Source organism: Antechinus flavipes, chromosome 4 (assembly GCF_016432865.1).
Source record: "Antechinus flavipes isolate AdamAnt ecotype Samford, QLD, Australia chromosome 4, AdamAnt_v2, whole genome shotgun sequence".
In the NCBI taxonomy this organism is placed as follows: Eukaryota; Metazoa; Chordata; class Mammalia; order Dasyuromorphia; family Dasyuridae; genus Antechinus; species Antechinus flavipes.
In genome coordinates, this window is record NC_067401.1 from 420,561,804 (window position 1) to 420,582,948 (window position 21,145).

Here is a 21,145-nt window from a genome sequence, read left to right on the forward strand (position 1 = left end):
GCTTTTACTTGACTGATTCTTCTTGTCTCCTCGAGTCATTCAATTCCATTTGTTCAATTCTGATTTTCAATAAAGTATTTTCTTCATTCATTTTTAAATATCTTTTTCTAATTGTCCAATTGAGGTGTTTTGTTCTATGGAATTTTTTTCCATTTTGCCAATTTCATTGTTTAGAGAGATATTTTCTGTTTCCAGTTCACTAATCCTATTTTTCAAGGATTTGATTTCTTTATCCACTCTGTCTTTAAATAAGTGGGATGACTTCTCCAGACTCTCTTGCCAAGGTTCCCTCTCCTTTTCCCATTTTTCTTCTAGCTCTCTTGTGAGAGTCTTTTTAATTTCTTCTATGAGATTAATCTGTGGTGAGGGCCAGATGATCTCCTCCTTTGGGGATACACCTGGAGACAGTCTGTTTTTAGTTTCCTCAGGGTTTAGAATCTGCTCTCTATCCATATAGAAGCTGTCAATGGTTAAGGTCCTTTTCAGTTTTTTGCTCATTTTGTCAGAGAAGAATCAAAGGCAAACTAGCAAAGAAAAAAAGAAAAAAAAACCTCAAATGGAATCTGCTTTTGGGGGGTCAGGGTTGGGTGGTGTTACCGAGCTTCCTCTATAGACTGTGGGAGTAGCAGCGAGGCACTGGCAGGACAGCAATGGCGCTCTGAGACTCTGAGAGCGTGCTGAGACTCTAAGACTGAGACTCTAGCTGTTCGGGGTTCTGTTCTTCACTCCCTGTGTTTTTAGCTTCTCTGCTTGTCTGCTGGCTTGCTGTCAGGGCAAAGTATCCAATCTTGTAGCAAAGCTCTCCCCACAGAGATGGCTGAGATCACATCCCACCCCACTCCAGTTTGCTGGGCTGTGAGCTGCCTTCCCTCAACCTTTGCCTGATCTAAAACCATCCCAGCGCTCGAGTAAAAACAGACCTTTCCTGGTGAATTTCAAGGATGTCTTCTCTTGATAACTATTTGTGGGCTTTTTTTTCAGTCAAGTATTAATTTAGAGGCTTGTCATAAAATGGATTCTGAGAGAAAACATGGAGCTTACACAGCTGTGTGCCTCCTCGCCACCATCTTGGCCGGATGTCCAGAATCTTTCTTGAAGAAATCCCATAAAGAACAATTACAACAAATTGGGAATAATGACATCATCCTATTCATTTCATAGGATTGTGAGCAACAAAAAGCCTTTACAGGTAGGATTTTTGGTTGTTGTTTTTCAATTGTATCTAACTCTTTGTGATTTTATTTAGGGTTTTCTTAGCAGAGATACTGGAGTGGTTTTTCATTTCCAGCTTATTTTATAGATGAGAAAACTTTGACTTTACCAAGTTCACACAGCTAGTAAATGTCTGAGGCCAGATTTGAACTCACAAAGATGAATCTTCTGGACTTCAGGTCCCATACTCTGTTCACTGAACCACCCTACTAGAATTAAGAAGAGTTGGAAAAGGTTTCCTCTAGGTATTTTTTAAAAGATGCTATGTAAATGTGTGCTGATATTTTTTGTGATTCTCCTGCTTTTTGACTTTCACCAAAACACAGAACAAAGACTTCTTTGCCTGAGATCTTTGGTTGGTGAAAATGGGCTGCTGGACCATGAGAGTCAGTACCATTCCCTCCCCATCACCACCTTTCTGAGCCTTCTCATTTCTAAGATTGCATTCTGACTTAACAACATCCAAGGTGATGGTCCCTGGGAAGGATAAACAGCTCTCATCTGAGACTACCTGTCAGCAAAGTTCCTTTTCCTGTGGGTGTAATACGTTAGGTAGAATGTAGATGCGTTTTCTCCAATACCTTCCCCTGCCATATGGAACAGACCCCATGGAGCAGTCACTTGTCTTCTGGGACCTACAGTCTGACTTCTTAAGCAACTCCCTAAAGGGCACCTGCTTTAAATGAGGCTGTTCTTTTACCAAGCATTTGGAAAGGCTAGATCATTCTATTCTGAGTCAGTTCTTGGGTTAGGTTTTATCTGGCTCTGTGTCCCCCATAGCTTTTCTTTTCATAATTATCAAAAAGGTTATTTGCATGAGAAGAGAACCTAAAATTTAATGCCAGACTCCCAGGGTTTGTTCCCCAAGGGAAGCCTCCTTTTCTACCCTTTATCCCCATCTCTTCTCTGAGGGCCTACTTTAACATCACAATAACTAGAGAATTAAAAATAAAACTGCCTTGTGTAAAACTCGATGAAAATGTATCCTTTCTTAGATCTGTGTCAGAGTTGAAAGATTACTATTGAACCAGGAGAGCTAACCAGTTCTAGTCTTGGTTCTGCTGAGGAATACTGTGTGACCTTGGATAAGCCATTTATCTTTCCTGGGCCTCAGTTTCCTCATCTGTAAAAATGAGGAGAATGAACTAGATGATCCTTGTGGCTTTTTCTATTTTGGTAGATTATAGTTGAGTGAAATAAGCACTGGTTGGTTCTGAAGTCAGAAGAGCTGAATTCAAATTGCACCTCTGATGCTTACTATTAGAATCATCTTGGACAAGTCACCAATTTCTCTGAGCCTCAGTTTTCCCATGTGTAAAATGAGGAGATTGTACTTTATAGTCTTTAAGGTCTCTACCAAGTTTAGATTTTGTGTCTTAGAATCACATGATCTCAGATTTAGAAGAGATCTCAGAGATCATCTATAGTATAATAAAGTATAAGTGGTTCTCAAAGTATGGTCTAGAGAATCCTGGAGATCTCTGAAATCCTTTTAGAATGTCTACAAATTCAAAAATAGCTTTTATTTCCAATATGATAGATGTCTATAAATATAACCCAGATAAACAAAAAATGCTTTGGAGAGATCCTCATTAATTTTTAATAGGAAAAAGATATTGAAAACAAAAGTTTGAGAACCCCTCTCTACCCTAAATAAAGAGAGATATAATAACTGTTTGAATTATATGAATTAGATAAAGTAGAGGGCAAAGCTTCTAGAGGACCACTGAGTGTAAATCATGACTAAGACTTAAGGTTAATGTAAGGAAAATGGAATGGACTACCCCAAGAAGTGTTGAGTTTCCCATCCCTTCTCAGGTGACTATCTAAAAGGAGTTCTACTTTAGATGGGTGGTTGGATTAACAATACTAGAGACAGTCAAGTTTATCTCAAAGATTCCACTAAATCTGGAACCAGGATTTCTAATCCCATACCACCAATGACTAGCTGTGATCTTGAATAAGTCAATTCACTTCTGGAATCTAGCTTCCCTCTTTGAAAAATGTGGGGATAGAGGACAGGTTCACAAAATGACATCTAGGAACAGGAGAAATGTTAATCTCTACATTAATTGTTGCATCATATGACATCTTTGTCTCTCTCTGGTTTTCATTCTTGTTGATTCAGAAAAAAAAGAGTAGTAAATATTAAAGCATCTTGCTGTTCAATATGGTTGTAGGAAGAGAAGTCATCACTGTGATAATGAACAAGTCACATGATAATAATAGCTGATAATTCTACCCATTTATTTATTGGATCTGGACATTGAATTTCATCCAGAATTATAGGGTTAGAAACCTTTTACCAATACAAACTAGTGGCCCATCTGTAACCTATTTTTCTAGAGTAACTGGGACACTGAGAAGGAAAGTGATTTATCTTGGATTATATAGCTAAGATGTATTAAAGAGAACTCAGGACATCCTGACTCTAAGAACTGTACACTATTTACTATTACATTTGTCCAAGTCTTGCTTTTCTCATCTGTTTATTGGGAGTATAGATACTTAGAACTTTTGGGAGGGCAGGGGGATGCTGCTTTGTGAACTATAAAGTGTTATACATATGAATTATTAATATGGGTATGTTGCTCTTGTATTCAAAATCTTCAATGGCTCCCTAATTTCTAATGAATAAAATCTAAATTTCTTTGCTAAATATTCAAAGCCCTCTATGAACACTGTCTTCTCTTGAATCTTGTCTAATATTACTCCTCCTTCATGTGTGGAGAATTCTCTTTCTGAATATAGCCAGCCTTCTTGGTAGCATCCTGTCTCCCCCATATCTAGAATTCCTCACTTTGCCTTTGCTAGTTGAATTTCTGCATGTTCTTTTAAATCTATCTCAAACACTATTTCTTCCAAGAAGTCTTCCCTGATGCCCCTGCCTATAAAAGTCTTTCCCTTGGATTTCACATAGTTCTTTCTTTTACAACACTCTAATGCCCCTGTAATTATCCTGTAATGCTCCAATTATTCTGTAACAAGCATTATATATATATATGCGCATCTATGCCTTGTTTCATGATTACATTTCATAAAGGCAGGGATTGTGTCTTATATAAACTTTGCCTCTTCCCTGGTATCCAAGTATAGGGTACTGCAATCAGCAGGTACTTACTAAATGCTTGATGAGTTGAATTGAATTGTTATATGAGGGCAAGGCCTTTTCTCATACTGGCATTAGGTTTTGCACATCCCAAAGGAAACTTATTTACTGAAATAACTATGATGTTACTCTGATGAAAGTACAGCAGAATCCAAGGAACCTGATGACTGCACCTGAGTATCCATTGCATCATGGAATTTGGATAATCAGTTTAATTAAGTAGTCTCATAACTTCTCCTATTAAGGAATTTCTTCTCATTTCCTTAAGTCTTGATATTTCTACAGGGATAGGAGGTAGCTAGCAAAGCTCTCCTTCCCACTGGAAATCTCTATGAGCCTCAAATAAATGATTTAATAATAAAATAAAAAATAAAATCATATTTTGGGCTTGGCTTTCTGGAGATCCTGGACTTATCCAATGAAAGCCATGGAGGGAAGAGAAAGGCAGAACCTCTAGAGATGGCAAAAAACTTTAATGAAAATCAAGTCACAGTTACTAGAAGAAATCATTTCCATCTCCAAGAGAAGAGGTTCCAGAACTTATGATCCATGTTCAGATTTTATTTCTGACATTTACCACCTGTGTGACCTTGGGCAAATTAATCTCTCTCTTTCTCAACTTCCTCATCTGTAAAATGAGAGGGTTGGATTAGATAATATTTGGACTAGATAGATTTTTGATCTCATAATGACTTAAACTTCTATCTGCATCTGTTTTCCAACCTGTAAAACTGTGGGTTGATTAAATGTTAATTGGTATCTTTGGGTTTTTTAGGGAAGGACACTGAGTAAGCACAAGTGACTTTGTCATTTTACCTTTAAATATTAAAACTCTTCTTTCATTTACCATTTACCATTTATTCCATGTATCCCTGCTCAGAATCCCTCTTATCAGCAAAATACCAGAGGTGCCCAATTCTCAGGGCCCAGGAATGATGTTGTATAACATCTCTGCCTCCTCCCCTCCCACACACCCCTGGTCCCTGAAGCAGCAAAGCAGCATTTCCAGTCATGACAAGGTTATTTCCCTTTGCACAGACTCTGTCTAATGAAGAATTTTCTTTGGGGGAGGAAGAGAAACCTGTAGTCCTTCCATACCTCAGTTTTCAAGGTGGAAGATTGAAATAGAACTTTCTTGGAGCTCTGGTCAACACAGGAGGACCTCAGGGCACTGTTATTGTAGCAGAAATTGTCTCTGGCGAGTGACCTGGTAAGAGAGGGCAAATGGAACTCGATTTAATCTCAGCCAGTGAACAGATCTTATTAAAGGACTTGTATTGATTAGCTCTGTGGAGCTTTAGGGTTAAAGAGAAGTGGGGGGGGGGGAGAGGGGAAGATACGTTAAAAATATATCTAGGGTTTTCCTGGGTGGATTTCCAAGGTACATATGATATCTTACAGTAATAGTACCAATATTTATATCTTTTGACTTGCTGTCTACTGCTTCTACTCCTAATAATTAAAATAATAGCTAATATTTATATGGCACCTGCTATGTGCTAAATGCTTTAGAAATCTTATCTCATTTGGTGCTTACAACAAATTGGGAGGCAGATGCTATAATTATCACCTCTATTTTATGGATGAGAAAACTGAAATAAAGAAAAGCTAAGTGACTTGCCTAGGATCAGACTAATGATCTGAGGTCAAATTTGAACTCAGATCTTGACTTCAGTCTTAATGTTTTATCTGTTGTGCCACCTAGAAACCCGTCTCTTCCCACACTTCCTCCTGTGTATTTTGCTAATGAGAGAGGGGTTGGGTGATAGCAGTGTAGAATCCTCTCCTTTTTCTTTCTTTTTTCTTTTTCTTTTCTCCCTTCCCTTCCCTTCGCTATTTTCTTTTCTTTTCTCTTCTTTCCTCTTCTTTTTTCTGCTCTCCACTCTTCTCTTCCCCTCTCCTGTCCTTTTCCTCCCTGCCTCCCTCCCCTTTCTCTCATACTTCTTCCCCTCCTCTATATTTCTCCCATCTTCTCCTTTTCTCATATTCCACCTTCTCCTCTTCTCCCTTCATGTTTCCTTCTTGCTTCTAAGCCTATCTATCAGATAGATTTAGAGACAAAAAAAAAAAAAAAAAAAAAAAAAAAAAAAAAAAAAAAAAAAAAAAAAAAAACTTGAGGTGGAATCTTACCTCGGACACTGATTGGCTGTATGACTGACAAATTGCTTAAGCTCTCTCAAGAGTTTCCTCATTTTGTAAAATAGAAATAATAATACCTACTTTATAGTATTGTTGTGAGGATCAAGGCTATATAGTTGGCAACTATTCTTATTTTCTCTCCTTACTCTTTCTGCTTTTCTTCTCCCTTATTCTTTGTCTCCTATTTCCTTTTCCTTTTTAAAAAAATAATCTCCTTATTTCCTCTTTCTTCTCTCCATCCTGAAAATGGAAATATTATAAAATCAGTCCTTCTCTTCCATCCTCCTCTATTTTTAAGTAAACTGTGGCCCAGAGAAATTCATTGATTTACCTAAGATCAGGTCATAATACTAACAGTAATGATGATGATAATAGCTGGCATTTATATAGTGTTTAAAAGTTATAGGTTTTTTTACAAATATGTCATTTGATAGAGATGATTCTGGGAGATAGCTGCCATTATTATCTCCATTTTACAGATGAAATAACTGAGGCAGAGGAAAGTTAAGTAGTTTGCCTAGAGCTAGTAAGTGTCTCAATATGGATTTGTATTCCAACCTTCCTGGTTCCAAGACTGCCATTTTATGCACTGTGCCAAAAAGCTATCTAATGGTGGCCAGGAGGATTCCACAAACACACACAAAGAAATTTTTTTTTGGGGGGGAGGGATGGAGCTGTCCTGGGTGTGGGACATAAGCTAATGCTTATGTGCTCACTCTCACATGCATAGTCTTTGAATTTTTTCTTATTTTTTCTTGCTTCTATTGAAACAACAAGAATAACAACCCATATACATACATACATACATGTCCATATAGAACTAATTTGGTGTGAAGCAGAAAATAGCTCGGAGTACTTGATTTTTAGTTGGTCAGCCATTTGAAAAGTCTTTCACGTAGGGAAAGACCAAAAAGTCTTAAACACCCAAGTGTACCTGGTCTTGCCTGAAAGGACTAAATGTTTCCAATAGCCCTGAGGCATTTTTGTCAGCGATTTCATTCTGAAGTGCTATAAAATGGATTAAAGCAGTAATCCCTCTGCCCTGGAGAGCTGGCACTATCTCTTGGGGGAAGAAAGAAGAAGCAGGAAACAGTAATAGTAGTGATTAGAAGCTTAACCATGGAGAACAACCGGATGGTGAGCACTTCTGAGCTAAGGCGGTAAGGTAAAGGAAAGACCCAAATAGTGATAATAAATTCCTTAAGACCTGTTGACAATGGAAAATGGCAGCAGTGAGATATTGAAATAGGCCACGTTATCAAACAGAATGATCAAACAATGATTGCAGGTGAGGCTGACTGAGGAGTAATGAAAGATTAGTGGTCTAACACGGGGAGCAACAAATGTGCACCTTTCTCCTGTATAGCCCCATCCAGAGTTATGTAGTACTTTCTACATAGATAATGTAAAAGAGGTTTGACACACTGGAAGGAGATAGAGGTATCTCATCTCCTTCTGAACCTGAGTTCCAACCTCTCTTTCTCATAGAGAAGAAGAATTACCTCAAGTAATAAAAAGTCAGAAGATTTTATTTATCTCTGGAAAGGACCTCTCAAGATCCAAGGAATTGTATCCTATTCTCCAAGAACCTCTTTATCTTCAGCTAACATAATCTTAAGGTACTGTATCTATGAATAAGAGAGACTTCTTGACTCAAAAACTTTCATACTCCCAAATCCAAAGCACTGTACTCCTTTTGTTAAAAGCTAAATTCTGGGGCAGCTAGGTGGTGCAGTGATAGAGCACCAGGCCTGAAGTCAGGAGGACCTGAGTTCAAATCTGATCTCAGACATTTAACACTCCCTAGCTGTGTGACCCTGGGGAAGTCACTTAACCCCAATTGCCTCAGCAAAAAACAAATAAAAAGTCAAAAAAAGAAAAAGAGCAGCAAGTGTGTGTGTGTGTGTGTGTGTGTGTGTGTGTGTACACATATATAGCTTCTATCAAATCCATAGGGCAGCTAGTTGGTGTAGTGGATAGAGCACTAGCCCTGAAATCAGTAGAACCTGATCTCTGGCCTCACTTAACACTTCCTGGCTATGTGACCTTGGGCAAGTCACTTAACCTTAACCTCAATTGTTTCAGCAAAAATAATAAATAATAATAATAATAATATATATAATGATAGAATATATATATAATAGAATATAATAATAATAATAAATAAATAAATAGCTAAATTCTGATTTTTCCTCCCAGTATACTTTGTGGGGAGTGGGGGAATAGGTTTTCACTTTTCCTTTGACTTATCAGACATTTACCCAGATGAAATCTGGAGATATCATTATCTAGAATTCATCATGAAAACATATGGAAAATCCTCTAAGATCATCTGTCCACATCCACATAGGGAATGGCACATGTAATTTCCTCAAAGTATCATTAGGTCTCCTCAAGTTCTCAAGTATGAAACATAAAACAGACTTTATTAAACAAATAAAGGCTATAAAGAACTTTATTTGAATTTACAGGCATTTAAGAAACCTTAATTTCTTCTCTGAAGGGCCATTTTCCTAGAAGACCTCTTTAGCCCCCCAGACATAGATTTCTGTCCAGAGTGAGAACAGAAATCACTTAAGATTGTAGAGAGGCCATTAATGGTAGCAGAGTAGTTTGAGACAAGAAATCAAATATAACCTCTACAAGATATTATCTGTATATACTCTTTACCTTTTGACTTACTTATAGTCATCTGACCTTACAGCTCTACTGAAACTACTCTCTGTAAGGCAAGTCTGATTTCTCAACTGATAAAGGCAAGATTTTTTTTTCTGTCCTCATCCTTTTGATCTTGTTCTTTCCAGTTTTTAAAGAGTCATGGCCTCTTCCTGAATATGCTCTCTTTCCTTGACTTCTGTGTACTTTCCTGGTTTTCCTTTTACCTTTCCTCTTTTTTCTTGGACCATCATCCCATAGGGCTCACTTATAAGGGTTGGTCTTTTCTCTCTCTCCTTCATTCCTTGATATCATCTCACTTTGGTTCAATTCTTAAATTCATACAAATGACTCCTAAACATAGCTAGACCTAAACTCTCTGTGTTCCTATCCAGTTGGTTGTCTCCTTGACATCTTAAACTCAACATATTGAAAACACAACTCATTATCTTCTTCCTAAAATCACCTTTCCACCAAACCTCACTCTTTTTGTGGAGGCTACCAGCATCTTTATAATCATATAGACTTGAAACCTTTGAAGAATCCTCAATTATTTCACATCTGTGTCACTTTCTCAGTATATTCAAGAGCTTATCAAGTCTTTTTGATTTTGCCTTTGCAATCATTTCTCAAATCTTTATTAAAAACTTGATCAATCCTGATCTACATGTCAGATTTTTGGGTAATTTATGTCCAAAAAAGAACTAGAGGACATTGTGAAATGAAAAATAGATGATTATGATTATATTAAATTAAAAAGGTTTTGCACACACACAAAAAAATGCAGTCAAGGTTAGAAGGGAAGCAGACAGAATATTTTTTACAGCAATGATTCTGATAAAGGCTTCATTTCTAAAATATATAGAGAACAGAGTTAAATTTATAAGAATACAAGTCATGGGGCAGCTAGGTGACACAGTGGATAAAGCACTGGCTTTGAAGTCAGGAGAACATGAGTTTATATCCAGGCTCAGACACTTAATATTTCCTAGCTGTGTGACTCGGGGAAAGTCACTTAACCCCAATTGCCTCAGCAAAAAAAAAAAAAAAAAAAAAGAATAATGCAAATCATTCCTTCATTGATAAATGCTTAAAGGATATGAACAATTTTCAGATGAAGAAATTAAAGCCATTTGTAGTCATGTGAAAAAATTCTCTAAATCACTATTGATTAGAAATTTGCAAATTGAAACAAGTTCACTCCTCTTAGACAGACTAAGATGACAGGAAAAAATCATAATAAATGTTGGAGGGAATGAGGGAGGGAAAACTGAGACACTAATGCATTATTGATGGAGTTGCAAAATGATCCAAGCATTCTGGAGAGCAATTTGGAATGATGTCTATAGAATTATAAAACTACATATCCTTTGATTATCCCAAAGAGATAATGAAAAAGAGGAAAGAATGCACATATACAAAAATATTGGTAGCAGTTGTTTTTGTGGTGACAAGAAATTGGAAATTGAATGGATATCTAGCTATTGTAGAATGTAGAATGGCTGAATAAATTATGGTATATGAATGTAATGGAATGTTATTGTTCTATAAGAAATTATTAGCAGGGTGATTTCAGAAAAGCCTGGAAAGACTTACATGAACTAATGATGAGTGAAGTGAGCAGAACCAGGAGAACATTGTACACAGTTACATTAAGATTATATGATGATCAACTATAATAGACTTGGCTCTTCTTAGCAATACATTAATCTAAGACAATTCCAATAGACTTGACTTGCAAAAAATGTTATTCACATCCAGAGAAAGCACTCTGGAGACTGAATATGGATTGAAGCACAATATTTTCACCTTTCTTTGGGGAAAGGGATTTTTTTTTTGCTTTTGTCATAGTTTTTTTCCCTTTTTAGTCTAATTTTTCTTGCACAACATGACAAATATGGAAATATGTTTTAAAATATTGCACAAGTATAATTGATATCAAATTTCTAGCTGTATTGGGCAAGAGGGAGGTAAGGAAAGAAGGGAGAAAAAATCTGGATCACAATATGTTACAAAAATGAATATTGAAATTTATATTTATACATCATTGGAAAAATAAAATACTATTAAAAAAACAGAATTGATCCACCCAATCCACCACTTGCAGGATTATTACAATACCTCCATAAAAGCTTTCCTGATTCCTCTAAGCTCTCCATTTTATCCTCTATGTAGTGGCTAAATTAATAGTCATAAACCACTGGTCTGATAATGTCATTTCTCCTTAAAAATTTTCAGTAATGGGAGGTGGAGCCAAGATGGCAGAGAGAAGGCACATTTTTTTTCCTGAATTCTCCCTATGTCCCTCAAATTAACAGCAAATCCAGCCTATGAACTGGTTTTTGAGTAACAGAATCAACAAATATTTGGAATGTAATAAATTTCCAGCAGAAAATAATTTGGAAGATCTCCAGAAAATGATCTGTTTCAACACAGAGGGAGGCAGGCTAAGCGCAGGCAAGTACAGGAACCCAGGGTGATATGGGCTTAGCTTTACCAGAGAATCTAGCAGGAGGAATTTACAACAGTGTTGGCTTCTCTGTCCTGGTAACAAGCCAATAGATTAGCAGATTAGCTGTAAGACACAACACAAATACAAAAGGCAAATAGTGAGTCCTTAAACCCCAGAATATCATGGAACTTAACCATGCCCACCCAGAAATGGAAGTTAATCAGCATTGACCCAGCCACCCATTGTTGCCTGTAGAGGAAGCTTGGATAATCTCCCCTTTACCTTTAAACCAGACCTCAATCTTAAATGAACAAAAAGCAAAAAGAACTCTGACCGTAGTTTTCATGGAGAAAGAGAAGAAAAGGTTTCAAACCTTGAGGACATTAAAAGCAGATCATCTCCAGATGAAGCCTTAAAAGATGTTATGAATTGGTCCCCATCTTACAAAAATTCTCTTGGAAGAATTAAAAAAAAAAAGGATCTTAAAAGAAATGGGGAAAGGAAATAAAAACTTTGCAAGAGGGTTTGGAAAAGGAAACACAGAAATTATCTGAAGAAAACTCCTTACAAAATGTATTTAGTGAAATAGAAGCAAATAATTCCTACAAAATTGATTGACAAAATGGAAAAAAAAAGAACCGACTCCCTGAAGAACAGAATTTGTGAAATGGAAAAAGAAAACAACTTGAAAAACAGAATTTGTGAAATGGAAAAAGAAAACAACTTGAAAAACATAATTTGTGAAATGGAAAAAAAATCCATAGAACAAAACAACTCATTTAAAAATTCAATTGGCCAAATACAGAAGGAACTAAAAAGGTAACTGAAGAAAATAATTCACTAAAAATTAGAACTGAACAAATGGAAATGAATGACTCAATGAGACATCAAGAATCAGACAAGCAAAACCAAAAAATGAAAAAAAAATAGAAGAAAATGTAAAATACCTCATTAGAAAAACAACTGACCTAGAAAATAGATCCAGAGAGGCAATCTAAGGATTATTCAGCTTTCTAAAAACCATGATGAAAAAAAGAGTCTAGACATTATCTTTGAGGAAAACTTTCCTGATATCCTAGAATCAGAAAATAAAATAGCCATTGAAAGAATTCACTGATCATCTCCTGAGACTGCAAAATGAAAACTTCATGGAATATCATAGCTAAATTTCAGAACTATGGGACCAAGGAAAAACAATTCAAAATACCAAGGAACCACACTCAGGATTACCCAGGACCTAGCAGCTTCCACCTTAAAGGATCAAAGTACCTGGAATCTGATATTCTCAAAGGCAAAGGAACTTGGAATGCAGCCAAGAATAAACTATCCATTATCTTTCAGGGAAGAAGATAGACATTCAATACAGGTAAATTACATTTATTTATGACAAAAAGACCAGAGCTGAACAAAAAATTTGACCTTCAAATACAGAATTTGAGAGAAGCATGTAAGGGTGAAAAGGAAAAGAACTCTTGAAAACTATATCTCTGTTATGGGTATACTTAGAGGATGCAGGTATAATTTGATTTTACTGTGATAATAAAAAAAAAAGAAACTAGAGGTGGTAAAAGAGGAAAATGAAGGTAAAATGATAGAAATTACATCTCATGAAGAGGCAAAGAAGACCTATTATAATTGAGGGAAAGAAGGGAGGGGGATGAACAATGTGTGAATTTTACTCTCTTCAGACTTGGCTCAAAGAAAGAATATTAGACATATTTGGTTTCACAGAGAAACTTCTTGCCTTATAGGGATGTGGGAGGAGAAAGGGGAAAGAAAAGGGGGGGTGGCTAATAGAAGAGAAAACAGAAGTAGTAGGGGAAAGGTATAAGAAAGAGAGAGTAGCTGTAGAGAAGGAGGGCTGTTTGAGGAAAGTGGTGGTCAGAAACAAAATACTGAGGAGGAAGGAAAGGGGGAAAGGAAAAAGAAAAGCATAATTTGGGGTAAATAAGTTGGTGGGAAATACAGAATTAGTCATTTTAACTGTGAATGTGAATAGGATGAACTCTCTCATAAAACAGAAGCAGATAGAAGACTGGATTAAAAGTTAAAATCCTACAATATGTTGTTTACAAGAAACATATTTAAAGCAGAGTGATACATTTAGAGTAAAGGTAAAAGACTGGAGCAGAATCTATAATGTTTCAGGTGAAGTAAAAAATGCTGGGGCACTGTTCCTGATCTCAGATCAAGCTAAAGCAAAAATATATCTAATTAAAACAGATAAGGAAGGAAATTATATCTTGCTAAAGGGTACCATAGATAATGAAGCAATATCAATACTAAACATATATGCACCAAGTGGTATAACATCTAAATTCGTAAAGGAGAAGTTGAGAGCTTCAAGAACAAATAGACAGCAAAAGTATAATAGTGGGGCATCTCAACTTTGCTCTCTCAGAACTATATAGATTTAACCACAAAATAAACCATAACTAGGTGGCATAGTGGATAGAGCACCAACCTTGAAGTCAGGAGGTTCTGACTTCAAATCTGGCCTCAGGCACTTAATACTTCCTAGGGGTGTGACTCTGGGCAAGTCAATTAATAAACCTCAATTGCCTTAGCAGGAAAAAAAAGGAACTTTAGAAAAATTAGGTATGATAGATCTTTGGAAAAAATTGAATGGAGGCAGAAAGAGTACATTTTTTCTTGGTGGTTCATGGAATCTATGCAAAAATTGACCATATATTAGGGTATAAAGATCTCAAAATCAGATGCTGAAAGACAGAAATAGTAATTACATTTTTTTTTCAGATCATGATGCAATAAAAGGACAGGGGAAAATAGACCAAAAATTAATTGTAAAATAATAATTTAATCCTAAAGAATGAATGAATGAAACAACAAATCATAGATGCAATCAATAATTTCATTCAAAAGAATGGCAATAATGAGACAACATATCAACATTTGTAAGATGAAGCCAAAGTGGTAATTATGGGAAATTTTATATCTCTAGATGCTTACTTGCATAAAATAGAGAAAGAGAAGATCAATGAATTGAGCTTGCAACTAAAAAAAAAAAACCTAGAAAAAGAATAAATTAAAACCTCCCAATTAAATACCAAATTTGAAATTCTAAAAATAAAAAATAAAAATGGAAATTATTAAAATTGAGAGTAAGGAAACTATTGAATTAATAAGTAAAACTGAGTTAGTTTTATGAAAAAACCAACAAAATGGATAAACCTTTGTTAATTTGATTAGAAAAAAAGAAGAAAGTCAAATTATTAGTCTCAAAAAATGAAAAGGAAGAACTTTGTATCAGTGAAAATGAAATTAGAGCAATAATTAGGAGCTATTTTGCCCAACTATATGTCAATAAATTTCATACTCTACAAAATATAGATTGCCCAGGTTAGCAGAAGAGGAAGTAAAGTATTTAAATAGTCCCATTTTAGAAAAAGAAATAGGACAAGCTATTAATCAGCTCCCTAAGAAAAAAATCTCCAGAGCCAGATGGATTTATATATGAATTCTATCAAACATTTAAAGAAAAATTAATTCCAATTATAAGCAAACTATTTGAAAAAGTGGGAAAAGAATGAGTCCTACTAAATTCCATTTATGACACAGATATGATGCTGATACCTAAATCAGGTAGGGTGAAAACAGAGAAAGAAAATTATAGACCAATTTCCCTAATGAATATTGATGCAAAAATCTTAAATAAAATATTAGCAAAAAGATTACAGAAAGTCATTCCCAGGATAAAACATCAAAACCATATAGGATTTATTCCAGGAATGCATAGCTGGTTCAATATTAGGAAAACTATTAGCATAATTGACTATATCAATAACCAAACTAAGAAAAATCATATGATTATCCCAATAGATGCTGTAAAAGCATTTGAATAAATCCAACACCCATTCCTATTAAAAACACTGGAGTACTGGAATAAATGGAGTTTTCCTTAAAATGATCAGTAGAATTTGTTTAAAATCATCATCAAGCATCATAAGTAATGGGGACAAACTAGAACCAATCCCCATAAGATCAGGGGTGAAACAAGATTACCCGCTATCACCATTACAATTCAATATTGTATTAGAAATGCTAGCTTTGTCAATAAGAGAAGAAAAATAGATTAAAAGAATTAGAGTACGTCATGAGAAAACCAAATTATTATTCTTTGCAGATGATAAGATGGTATTCTTAAAGAATCCTAGATAATCAACTAAAAAACTCCTAGAAACAATTCACAACTTTAGTAAAGTTTCAGGATACACAATAAATCCATATAAATCATCAGCATTTTAACAAGTTACCAATAAAGTCCAGCAGCAAGAGATACAAAAAGAAATTCCATTTAAAATACCTGTCAATAGTATAAAATATTTGGGAATCTATCTTCCAAGGGAAAGTCAGGAACTATATGAATATAACTACAAAACACTTTCCACACAAATAAAGTCAGATTTAATCAATTGGAAAAATATCATGTGCTTATGGGTATGCTGAGTGAATATAATAAAAATGATAATACTACCTAAATTAACCTACTTTATTTAGTGCCATACTAATCAAACTCCCAAGAAATTATTTTACAGATCTAGAAAAAATAATAACAAAGTTTATGTGGAAGAACAAAAGGTGAAGAATTTTAAGGGAATTAATGAAAAAAATGCCAATGAAAGTGGCCTAACTATATTATAAACTGTATTATAAAGCAGTGGTCATCAAAACCATTTGGTACTGGCTAGTTGATCAATGGAATAACTTAGGTTCACAGGACAAAATCTTAAATGATTATATCAATCTAATGTTTGATAAACCCCAAACCTCCAGCTTTTGGGATAAAAATTCACTATTTGACAAAAACTGCTGGGAAAATTGGAAACTGGTATGGCAGAAACTAGGCATTGACCCACACCTACCACCATATACCAAGATAAGATCAAAATGGATTCATAATTTAGACATAAAGAGTGATATTATGAGCAAATTAGAAGACCATAGAATAGTTTATCTCTCAGATCTGTGGAGAAGGAAGGAATTTGTGACCAAAATAAAACTGGAGCTCATTATTGAACACCAACTAAATAATTTTGATTATATTAAGTTTAAAAAAGTTTTTGTACAAACAAAACTAATGAAGACAAGATTAGAAGGGAAGCAATAGATTGGGAAAACATTTTTACATTCAAGGGTTCTGACAAAGGCCTCATTTCTAAAATATATAGAGCATTGGCTCAAATTTATAAGACTTCAAGCCATTCTCCAATTGATAAATGATCAAAGAATATGAACAGATGAAGAAATTGAAACCATTTAAAATCATATGAAAAGGTGCTCTAACTCACTCTTGATCAGAGAAATGCAAATTAAGACAACTCTGAGGTACTACTAAGCATCTCTCAGATTGACTAAAATGACAGGAAAAGATATTGATGAATGTTTGAGGGGATGTGGGAAAACTCAGACACTAATACATTGTCCATTAAATGTGGATTTATTTTCTATCCTGAAACTTTGCTAAAGTTGTGAATTGTTTCTAGTAGTTTTTTAGTTGATTCTCTAGGGCTCTCTAAGTATGCCATCATATCATCTGTGATAATTTGTGTCCTCATTACCTACTGTAATTCCTTTAATATCCTTTTCTTCTGTTATTGCCAAAGCTAACAATTCTAAACCATATTGAATAGTAATGGTGATAGTGGGCAAGTGTTTCCCCCTTGATCTTACTATATAAAATGTTCACTTGGCTCACTTAGCACCAGTTTATCTAATTCTTTCTAGGCTTTTCTGAAATCAGCCTGATGATTGTTTCTTATAGAATAATAATATTCCATTACAATCATATGCCATAATTTATTCAGCCATTCTCCAACTGAGAGGCATCTATTGAATTTCTAGTCAGAATAATAATTTGTGGATTTGTGGAATGGGGAGAGACTTGAGGCAAGAAATCCAGTTAGATTATTGCAATAGTTCATCTTCAAGGGGAAGGGGCTCTGAACTGGAATGGTGGTTGTGAGAACAGAAAGAAAAGGAAGTATTTGAGAAATCCTATGGAGGTTAATGAAATCTAGCTAAGTAGCTAGACAGCTCAGTGGATAGAGAGCTGAGCCTGAAAGCAGAATACCCTGAGTTCAATTTGGCCTGAGACATTATCTATGCGACCCTCGGCAAGTCACCTTACCTCTGTTTACCTTAATTTACTGAAGAAGGAAATGGTAAACCACTCTAATGTCTTTGCCAAGAAAGCCCTATGGACTGATTGGTGAACTAAGGTTCAGAAAATGTGGGTCACAAAGAATCACATACAGCACCCTCAAACTGGCAACTTGTTGGTAAGGCTTCTCAGTTTAGTTTTTAAAAGTCAGTTTTTGAGCTCTATTGTAATCTCTTTCAAGAATCCAGGATAATCTCATCTCTGTGATGTGGCATCAAAGGGGACTTTCAGGAAGGGAATTATCCACAACACTTTTAAAAACCTAGGCTCATCTCACCACCTCAAGCCTACTTGGCTACTGAATAGCTTAAGTAATGCAAATGAATTTAAATGTTAGTGTAATCAACAATTAGGTTAACAATTAGAAGGATGATTGCTGGAAAAAATAAGTCATATCATACCAAATATAAATTTTAGGTTTATTATCTTCCATTTGTGGTTATCTATGTCATTAATCTCTCCTTTAGCACAGATAATCAAGAATGAATGGTAACAGCCACTGACAGTTCCCTTCCCCCATTCCATTCATGTCTCATAGGGAGTGGTTCACAGTTATTGTGCAGAGGCTCTTGGACCAATGGTCTTCAGCTGTCAGAAGTCTGTTTGATGTCTGGGAATAATCCAAACTGGAAGATGATATGCTGAAATCTGTTGGTTGTCAGGATTTCATTTCCTAATGATGAGCAGTTTCCAAGTATTAAAATCAAACTAGGCATTTAAAACCCAGCTGGGCCTTTTGTTTTTTTCCATTCCTGCAGCTTCTCTCTGTGCTGATGCATCTGACCTACAGTGACATGTAAGATGAGCTCAACACGAATGGCCACTTAATTTGATTTCCAGGAAAATGTATTCTCCAAATCGGGCGGCATCCATCAAGCAGATAAGATTGATTTATTATTCAGTTGTTGGATTTATCTAGATGGCCCTGAGAAAAAGTTGGAGAGAAAACTCACCCCTATATACATTCACAAGTCCTCTTCTAAAAATGGTTCATGGCACTGATTATTATCCTAGGAACACAGTATTGAATTACTGAATGTTAGATTTGGAAGAGAGCTTGAAGATCATTTAATATTAACCCCACCTCATTTTCAATCTTTGACTCTTAATGGCTGATTTCACACCTGATAGTACCTGTAAATCTACATCATCATTTCTTGGAATATAAGTAGATGTTTCCTGCTCATATAGGTTAACTCTCTCTTCTTTGTGAAAAACCTCCAAGTGGGAAGTTCATCTTCCCTTTCTCATCTTTACCACATCCCTCCTCCCCCAATCTACCAATACAGGTCAAGTTTCCTCTCTGCCTTTTCAGGTCATTTATTTTTCTTCTAGAAGGAAAAGGTAGCACTTTTTGCTGAAAATATAGTGAGGAAGAAAATAGCTTTCCAAGGCTCCAGGAATATACTTCTAGAAGGCCATACTTTATTTAAATGGAACAGAATAGGTAAAAGTTGTAAGCAGTTAAAGTGGTACTGTACTACCCCTTTCATATGTAAGAAGTTTGGTTTTTGAAAGGAACAAAAAAATGAACTTTTGGAGTAATAAATGAATTGCCACGTAAAGAAAAAAAAAAGAATGAAAAGGAATGAAACTTCTGGAGATTGTAAATACTGCCTTTTCATTTGTTTATTATAATTTTGGTTGTGAAAACAGAAAGAACAAAAATATTTGTTTACGAAAAGTGATGAAATCCAAGTGTAAAGAAATAGTTTTTCTGTTAAATATGAGAACAGACACAGAAGAACTGAGTAGAGATCTGACGGCTTATTTGAGGAAGAGAAATAGGGTATAGGGCATTGTGGTCCATGAATTCATTTGCATGTAACATTTTAAGATTTTGAAAAGTTAGAAGTCATGATGTAATAAATCAAATAATTCTTTGGAGACCATAAGGATAATGAAGAATTGTTGATTGCATAATTACTAGGAAAATGAATTTTGTGAGTTTTACTTCATAAGAAACAGATGAGCTATAACATCAGAAGATTCTGGTCTGAGCTATTGAGAATGTTGAAGAAACCAGCTGGAGAGGAATTAAGAAATCAGGAGCTGGGTGAATATGGCAGCAATATAGTTCCTTAACCAGAAGGATTCATTGTTGTGCTAATTGGCTGGAGAAAAGCAGAAACTTATTGGGAAACAGCTGAATTGCCTTTTAGCACCATCTTCAGGTTGAGAGAAGGGGAACTTCTAAGAAGTTCTTTGGATGTATTCTGGTTTCCCCTCTGACTTGAGGTGGGGAAAGTATATGGCTGTGCTATAAGCATAGGTCATTAGATGCTGATTGGACAATATGGAATCCCGTTGAGTGAACATCAAGCTAGGCTTGTCTGCATTACCCAGAGAGTCAAGCTGAGGAGTTTTACAATAGGCTTTGTCTTTTATTAGATGAAGTTGATTGGATGATGCAGCATCTCATTGAGTGAACAGATGCCTGGACTTGTCAGTATTACACAGAAAGTCATTTGAGTTTTTATAATCCTCTGGCTTAATAGAAGTGCTTATCATCAAAATTTTATAGCACAAACTTAGCCTTTTAAGGGTGATTGTGACTAAAATAACTTGTCACTGCTTCATCAGTTCTAAAGCAGAAAAGGAGCAAATTTACCTTGGTGAGGACCAGAAGGAAAGTAATTAGCTGAGCAACATCTTTGTGTGGTCCAAGTGGTTCATAAAGGAACTAGACATAAAAGCCTTTAGCCCATATTTGTGAGTTTCTTTCAGCATATGAGTTTTCCTTATTTATTTATCTCCCTCCTAAGTTTCTTTAACTCTTCCTCATAAATAATATTGTATTGGTAGAAAAGTATGATCTAGACTTAGGTATGGATTAATGGATTAATTATTTGTTATCATTTTATTGTTGTTTATTTTATATTGCATAACTGTAATATATTGATCATTGTTAGTGATTGATTAATATTTATTAAGTAATTACTTTATATTGAAGAGTTAATGATATCATCATTAAGAATGGTTTTGTATTGATGGGAAATATGCTGCTGGGGATTCATAAGCTAAATAGTCAAGGAAACTATGAACAGTATACTCCCTTATAATAGAATTTCCCTTAGGACTCTGGGAAATTTTTCCAAATTTTCCAAGGAGAAGGCAAATTGCTGTGATTGAGGCAACGCAGAGAGAGTAGGTGAACATACCTCATCAAAGGGGCTTATCCATGAAGGTATGTCATGTCAGGCACACCACACAATGGTTACACATGCATAAAATATGACAGCTTTCTATATCCTCTAAAAGTTCCAGTCCTATAAATAATTACTACGCAACTTTAGTTGCTTGTACTGTTCAATATCAGGTTTACAGTGAAATGGGAATGGACCTGTGACTTTATTACCACAAGGAACACTTGATGAGGAAATCCTCACTGCCAATA

General features: G+C 35.4%; 1 long non-coding RNA gene across 1 annotated transcript in view; it reads right to left on the minus strand.

The window, feature by feature from the left end:
• LOC127562870 (uncharacterized) overlaps positions 1–21,145 on the minus strand; it is a 47,710-nt gene that overhangs the window by 14,781 nt on the left and 11,784 nt on the right. Inside the window, exon 4 of the long non-coding RNA XR_007953834.1 lies at positions 5,420–5,528. This is a non-coding gene — a long non-coding RNA (uncharacterized LOC127562870). The remainder of the gene's footprint in view (positions 1–5,419; positions 5,529–21,145) is intronic.